Consider the following 9,128-nt stretch of genomic DNA (forward strand, 5'->3'; position numbering starts at 1 on the left):
TGCTGTCGTTGAAAGGATGCTTTCTTTGGTAACCATCATTAAAACTAAACTAAGGAACCTACTACAATGGAGTACACTGGATGCCATTAAGAGAACCGCAGTGATATAATTGTATCCATCAAAAGATTTTATTGTAACAAAAAGTATGATCCAACAATTTGTGTCTATAACTATAGTAAACCATGGCAATTTATGTCAATAACTGTGTACACCAGTACACCATTGGCATACACATCCATAGCATCAGATTCAAATGTTGGTGTAGACCAGAGACAAGAGAAGAAAGGGGATGATATTTTTCTATTTCTTTAGATAATAGGATAATCGAGACATTGTTCATTTTCCTGAAATTTGAATTTTTTTTAAAAATCTGGATTATTTTTCCTAATGGTTTGAATTATTTATTAAAATGCTATCTGGCAAACTTGTCGGAGAGTAAACGTTTCGTGAGAGGAGTAAATTCGCGTGTTACATCGGAAAGGTACTTCATCTAAATCATGTATTATAACGGCTATAAAATGTTGCAATGATAATAGCTGCTATTGTACAGTGACAAACCATTTTTGTGCTGTTGGGTTAGACATAATATTTCTTTCTATCGATTAAATGACCGACGACTAAACAAAAATTCGTAAAAAAAATGATTTCTTTTGATGTTTTGGGTACAAGAATTTTAACAAGTGAGGGGTCATTTCACTCGATCGATATTTGATATTAAAGATTTCTTGTCAAATTGTAAAAGAGGGTCTTTTGTATAAATACAACAATTGCTCCAATAGCGATTGGTGCAATGAAATTACTGCAATCATCACATCGTTTTCACCTAAATCACACGTGATTGTCTTATTTTTAGTGAGCCCTTTTCTAATATTTTGGGACAATCCTTGTCAAGTGATTTTACTAAATATAAAGCCATATCGAGGCCCATTAGATTACTTGTTTATTATTTCTCAGTGCAAATAATTCTCTCTCTCTCTCTCTCTCTCTCTCTCTCTCTCTCTCTCTCTTTCTTTCTTTCTTTCTTTCTCCCTCTCTCTCTCTCTCTCTCTCTCTCTCTCTCTCTCTCTCTTTCTTTCTTTCTTTCTCCCTCTCTCTTCTCTCTCTCTCTTCTCTCTCTCTCTCTCTCTCTCTCTCTCTCTCTCTCTCTCTCGCTCTCTTTTGCTTACACCCACACCCACAGACCACACAAAACATGTCTTCTTCATTATCGATCTATCTTTCACTCACTCTTACTGAATTTATTTCTTCCTCGTTGTCCTTGTCCATCACCACCACTACCACCAACACTACTGCCTCCACCACCAACACCACCACCTCCTCTTCTTTCTCCCTTAAAATATCCGTCTCCCGATCACTCCCGTTCTTTCTCATTCCTCTTTCACTCTATTCTCTCATTTACCCCCTCCCCCCCCCCCCCCCCCCCCCCCCAATCTCTCCGCTCCCACCACCATAATTGTCCAAAGATGGTTACCAAAGAATGTTATTCTTTTATTATTATAATTGTTAGAATAATGTGTTCACAGAAAGGTTATGTGTATTGCCCAATGGCCCAAACATAAACTATTAAACTTGAACCAAAATTACTGGTTAAAAAATTACAAATAAACCAAATTTACATCTGGCATGACATAATTCTAGGCCAATAATTTGGTGCCTATAGATAGAAACGAATAACTTGGTGTGATTTCCTAGATTTGGGAAACTTCAGACGATGTTAATCTTGATAGGGTAGCCTCAGATTAAACTGTTGATCCCTGATCCGTATCTATGAGTTAGACGACTCACGTGGTGCTTCGACGATCACTCGTATAGCTACGTGGCGATTCACGGTGGCCTTTGTGGTGGTAATCGCTGACGCCGTAGTATTGCTTGTAGCGGTATTGATGTATTGTAGCAACGATTGGTAATAATTTTTGTAATGGTGCTTAATCAGAGGTCTCTATATAAATTAGGAAGTTTGTTTTTTTTTCATTCCAGACAGTATATCCACGAAATTGATACGATATATGTACTGTATATTTTGTTGTATGATAAACATTGCTGTATGAAATCGAAAATTGATTCCAGACAACATCCATGAAATAGAAAGATGAAATTTGTATTGTTATAAAACATCAGTGTATTATTTTAGAAAATTTTAGAGAATTGCAGATAACATGGCGTAAAATGATAATGTTTAATAGTTTAATGATAAAGCATTGCGACAATGTAAATTAGAAAATGATTGGAGACAGCATGGGGTAAACACTATAGTGATAGGAAAATTTCTGTATGAATCTTTTAACTCTGTTCATTCTTCACTCTTTCTCTTATTTTCTCACTCTTGTTCCCTCTCTGTGTTACTAATTTTTACACTACATATCTTTCTATATATCTATCTATCTATCTGTCTATCTATCTATCTACTTATCTATCTATTTATCTATCTATCTATCTATATATCTGTCTGTCTATCTATTCCTCTATGTATCTATCTATCTATTTATCTATCTATCTATCTATCGATCAATCTATCTATTAGTCTATCTATTTACTTCTCTGTCTGTATGTATTACAATTAATCAATCAATACTGCCCTAACCAACAAAAGGACAGAATCTCTCAAAAAATCACATAATCAATTTTTTCACTTAATCGACACTCTGAGACATAGGAAAACTTGTCAGAATGATCATATCTCAAGTATTTTTGAAATTAGAGGCGATTAAAAATATTGCTTGAAGCAGTCTCCTATTTAAGCCCCATCTTTAACCAACACAAGGACAGTATCTCAGACGTCTCCGCCCCGTAAAGTTAACAGGGTCCTTCGTGAGCATGACGGTGGTGACAACGAATCATGGCTTGGGAAGTTGACATCGCTACCTGCAGGGCTGCCAGATATTCATATTCATAGCCAATTTGGCCAAGTAGCCACAATTAGAATAGGGCTTTAAAAAAAACTCTCTTTTTTTCCACAAACTACTTTTCCTTAGTTTACTCGATCTCTTTTTGTTTTTGTTTTTTAATTTAAAAAAACGATGAGTTTACAAGACAGTCAGAGCGTTGGTTCACATAAGGGTGTATTTGGATGCCTTCTATTTTGAAATTGTCCACGAGGAACTCTGATCATCTGACATTTAGTGTGTATGCGAATTGGAGGAATTCGTCCGTGTGTGTAAAAAAAAAAGAAAAGAGAAAGAGAGAGAGAGAGAGAGAGAGAGAGAGAGAGAGAGAGAGAGAGAGAGAGAGAGATCACCTCTATCCTAGTTTGGACGTGCTTGTGTCGGGGGTGAGGGGGGGGGGGGGGTTTGAGAGTTGCGTAAGTGTGGGTAAAACGAGTGGAATGCATAATCTGATCAGTGCAATGTGAGAAGATTGAACATTTTCTAATTTGATAATTTATTATCAAGATATCGGAACAAAGGGGGGGGGGGGGGGGGGGAGGGGTTGTAACTCGTATTTTTTGACTTATTAAGTCACACAGTAAATACAGATTTTTTGATGTTGAAACATTTTGTGTTGACAAGTTTGGAACAACAGTAACAAGAAATTTTGCAAATAATAATGTTTCCCTAACGTAAAATGTATCGTTCTGCATGTAAATTGCTACTTTATTCTAGCGAAAAGCTATGAGCAGAATATTTTCAAAATAAAAGTTTGCCATTAAAAAAATATCTTATATCACCGTCTTTCCATTCAACCATCCAAAACCTTTGTCATCCCTATCATGTGTAAATCCAAAATGATATGTAGCATCTCGACAAATTACACGATGGTGTCTCATTGAAAGAAAGGGATGACTTTTTTTTGTCTAATAGAAATCAGCTGATAAACCGCAATTTTACAAATATGAATTGTTCATACCTATATATTTCTTCTATAATTTAAATAAAATATTTTAAATCTTGAACAGTTTAAAACAAATTCTATTTAATGGCCGGTTAGTCTTGTTATTGATATTTCACCGAGTCTTGATTTAAAGTAACCAATGAAAAGTTAACATTGGCCTAACTAATAAATTCATTCAATGGAGAAAATTATTGGTTCTTGATAGATGATGCTGGTTCTTGACCTTTAACCATTACTTACAGCTTTTCACTGATTGGTTGCTGTAACCACAGACTAGGAGCATACTGGACAACAGCCACTTTTTATTGGCTAATCGTCGCTAACCGCCGCTAATCGCCGCTAATCGCCGCTAATCGCCGCCATCTCATTTAAGATGTAAGCAGTTATCTGATGAATCGAGAATAGAGAGAGACTGACGATATAAGGGGTTTCCAGAAAACTGGCAGGTAAAATTATATGAGAAAACAGTAAACATTGGCATTTGGGGAAAAGAACAGACGCGTTGTTAGCAAAAATTACATAAAAATAAATAAACAAAATGCTGTGAGGGTGTGATGAAAGTGTGTGAAAGTGTGTGAACTTCATGGTCGATCATCTTGGTCATCAATCCATCCAACTATCAATCTATTATACTACTACTACTACTACTACTACTACTACTACTACTACTACTACTACTACTACTATTACTACTACTACTTCTACTACTACCACTACTATGACGACGACTACAACCATGAGAGAGAGAGAGAGAGAGAGAGAGAGAGAAGGGGGGGGGGGGGGTGAATATTCTTCTCTTGCCCTCTCACCATACATGACATAGACTTGTCTACATTGTTAGATGAAAGGGATGGATCCCGCAATTTCGCACGTTCTTCCCATTTCACACATAGTTTCTGCAAATACTAGGTTTGTGTCATCATTAGTTAGAGAGACTGACCAGCAAGTTCAAAGAGGTGTCTTCTCATTAATATGTGGAATGTCGGTTGATCGTTGTGTAACATCAAATAATATAATAAATGTTGATCGTCTCCACAAAATTCATTTTAAAAAATCAAAGTAGGAGGAGCTTATTTTACCTACTGTTATTTCGCCGATTCCCGATTGCTGGACAATACAATTTGTCATTTTATCAGCTAATTGGGAGGTGCATAGAAAAATAAAATGGCCAATTTTAATTGGTTGATCGAAGAGTGTGTAGAGAGAGGGTATTTGTCAGGGTGGAGGGGGAGGGGGGTGGATTAAAATGCTGGAAAAGGAGATGGGTGGGTGCGGATAGAAAAGGTACTTGCCATTCAGATTTATTTTACTTTTCATTGTTAATTGTTTCCTTTATTGCCCGAATCATACATTATTTGCATTGTTCATAACTGATAAGTCCACACATTTTGCCGGTGATCCTTTTTTAGTTACTGTCATGGGTGTCTTGAATTAATGATTAAATGATGCTTTCATAGGTTATTTTTAATCATCAATTAATGTTTGCCAACACCTAAAGTCTTAAATCATAAATTACAAGTTGCTTTCACGTGCTGTTTTGAATTATTAATTTTATAAATTAATTTCACTTACTGTTTTGAATCAATAATTTACAATAGTTATTAAACGATGTTTTAAATCATCAATAAGAAGTTGCTTTCAAAAGCTACCGATATTTTCAAAGTGAAAAGCTTGGTAAAAAAAGCATAGTTGTAGGATAAAATGACATTGTTATGAGTATGGTATAATTTTAAAAAACAGATATCAAAATATATATTATCCCCAAATACCAGTCTATGACCACGACGACAAGATGACGACGACTACGACGACGACGACAACGATAATGATGATGATGATGATGATGATGATGATGATGGTAGTGATGACGATTCAATAAACGTCTTTAACACTATTGCCCACAGCAAATTTGGAGGCCGTGTCTGAGTTCAAGATTCAGTCCAGGTAAGACTGTCTAGTTCAAACATTAATAAACCGACGTTCGATACCTCTTTATATCCAATCATATAGTGTGACCGATCATCTTAACCCAGTGTTATGCCCGGATGGTTTAGATGCTGACTTGAATTCATTATCAAAATCAACTTCTGATCAGCGATTCGTATTATGTACCAAGGGTTAAAAAGACTTCTAAAGGTACACTTATTCAAAGTATGGGGTAGATTATTTTTGTATAGATATTTTGCCCAACATCTACAAACCGCCAAGAGTGACTTGGACAACATCACCGATCTGGTGGTTAACTATCCTTCCTTATATCTGGAAGACTTCAAAAGCCACCATCACGAGTGGAACTGCCGAGACTGCAGCGTGATTGGTAGACAACTCCGTACATGGATGGATTGTAGTGATCTACCCTTAGAGTGCGATCCTTAATTAAGGGTATATACAGGAGTATCTACCATAAGAAAGAGTACACTCTCGACCTCACCATCTTGACGAAGGGAGCAAATGGAGAACCCTTGCAGGTTAAGCAAAAATTCCTTGGAGACTTCCCGCATAGCCAGCACAGGCCGGTACTTGTCACAGCTGGGGTGACACGATCCGGATTAAACAATCTTTTCCACTCTGCAGAAGGAATTTTAAGGGGGTTAACTAGATTCATCCCAATTGTCAATATTGTCCGTTCCCAAAAAAATTGTAGTGATTTTGAGCCAGACATGAAAGAGCGAATGAAGATATCTACTTATAATTATCACCACGCTCATCATGATCATCATCATCATGATCATCATCATCATCATCATCATCATCATGATCATCATCATCATCATCATCACCATCATCATCATCATCATCATCATCATCATCATCATCATCATCATCATCACCATCATCATCATCATCATCATCATCATCATCATGATGATGATCATCATCAACATCATTATCATCATCAACATCATTATCATCATCATCAGCATCATCATTCATCATCATTACGAAAAGAGATAGAAAGGGCGTTTCGGGTTTCCCCTTTATCAACAAACAGGATGAATGAAACACTACAGATGAAAGAGATGTAGTAGTGGCGTTGTTAAGATGAAACCCTTTTTCATATCATCATATTAATAGGTAGATAGAGTAGATAGATAGCGCTGATCTGTCGCGACACTTATTTTATTGCTCGTCAAATTAACTGTTTACATTATTATTTTTATATTTGCATGTAAGATAAAAGGGTGAAGTTTGCATTATCTGATAATTGATGCATCCAATGCATTTTAGAGCAGCTTTGTCATACTCAGAACTACTTAGAAAGACAATATTATGTGAATAATCGTAATTTTTTTCATCTCGTGTCATCCAAGTAGGCTTCTGCCATGTTTACGCCAAACAAAGCTGTTTATTATGATCTTTGATCACACGTGAGGTCGGGGACTACATCTTATAACATAGGCTTACTATTTTGTGTTTTAATTCCTTATTTCTAGATTTTCTAAAGCCGATTTATCATGATTAGATTAGAATTTTTAAGCCATGATCAACCTAATTAAATTTTCCGAGACACACACACACAGATATTATATATTATAAATTTGGCAAATCCGATTTTATGTACCACAAAGGCTTCAGATCCACTAAACCAATCACCACCAAATCTTGCATGGCGTTTACAATTGATCTAAAGATGGATTTTAGCACTTATGAGTTTGATTAAACAACGCGGTGTTTTGTCAAAAAAAATCCCATTTGTTTCGTCAATATTTCATCGAAAACAGACGCTATCATTTTTAACACGTTGGTTGTGGGTTAAACTTCCGGTAAACGACTATGACAATTAGACATGAGTACTTGCACTGAACCGATACCAGGTAGTAAGTGGTTCTTCTCATTATATTAATACAAACAAGTTCTTAAAATCTATATAAACCGTTTTCCGTTTTAAAAGTTGGGAAATTAGTCGACGTCACGTGAGCGAAATATTTAATATATTTGACCAGATAGTTTGCCAACTTATTGATGGTTACTGTGTCCGATTACAAACAATAACACTGTGCCAGCCGGTCACTGAATGCCGGTTTCTCTAACCGAAGGTAGCAAGTAGCAACCAATGGCGTCCCACGACCAACTTTGAAATTGTATTATATTTATTTCATTTAAACAGATTTTGTAGCTATGGTTGCCTTTAAAATATATATTTACATGCAAGTGTCAATACATTTTGACCACACGCGGGACAGCTAGCTACTATGTACCCCTTAAATGGGACGATGTGTATCGGTATCAAAGGAATGTGTACATTTGTGACCCACCGTTTCAAAGCGGTTTTATGTCGGGATGAACTTGTTGCTGGAAATTGAAATTATAGCCATAAACATGAAACTTGAGATTAGTTTCTAATGAAAACAAATACAATTTTCTTCGATTGCTGAAAACTGCGAAGATCATTTTCTCATCAATTTATTCTAGATTCACTTTTCAGACGAGGATTAACCTTGACATAATATCGTTTTGAGACGATGAGTCACATTTAGAGGTCGTCTAAAACAAAGAAAGGGTATTTTATCTTCTCGTTTTACGAATGCCTGTTTCTATTACAGTAAAATGTTGTATTAATCATAATAACTTTTAAAATAATCATTATCTTAGTTAAAGTTGAAAGGGAAAAAAACGAATTCAATTTCTGGTACAATAAACGTATTTTGATATGTTATCGGTCAATATAAAAAAACAAAACAATTAATCCTGATTAATGGCTGCCTGGAGGCTCTTTCGTACTTACCAACCTCTCTCTCTCTCCTCTTCTCTCTCTCTCTCTACCCTCTCTCTCTCTCTCTCTCTCTCTCTCTCTCTCTTTCTCTTCTCTCTCTCTCTCCTCTCTCTCTCTTTCTTTCTCTCTTTTCTCTCTCTCGTTCTCTATACTCTTTATCTCCTTATTTCTGTTTTATACATCTCAGCCATGTTTACAACTAGTCGGCTGTCCTTGCAAGCTTAAGGCGACGGTCTCCTACGGTCCTTGGGAAATGAAGACCGCAAGGACCGGTCCTAGGACCGGTCCTTTTCGACATTGAACATTCCTGAGAGACTGTTGGAAATTCGAACCGGTTTGACCTTTTAGAGCGTGGGATCGTTCATTCTTGAACCGTTAAAGACCGCTACACGATGAAAACCGTGGCCTACAGGAGTAAAACACACGGAGTAGTCACACTCATTTCAAATTGTAACCTAATTAGAGAAGAGGGGCGATGCCTTCTTTATTTGCTCACCGTACTTCATTGTTACTTCGATAATTTAATAAAATTTGAAATTTATCCCCATTAACGGAGATAATGGCATCGCCCAAGGCGTTGATCGAG

This window comes from Berghia stephanieae, chromosome 12 (genome assembly GCF_034508935.2).
Source record: "Berghia stephanieae isolate SIO BIC M18660-M18661 chromosome 12, UCSD_Bste_1.3, whole genome shotgun sequence".
NCBI lineage: Eukaryota > Metazoa > Mollusca > Gastropoda > Nudibranchia > Aeolidiidae > Berghia > Berghia stephanieae.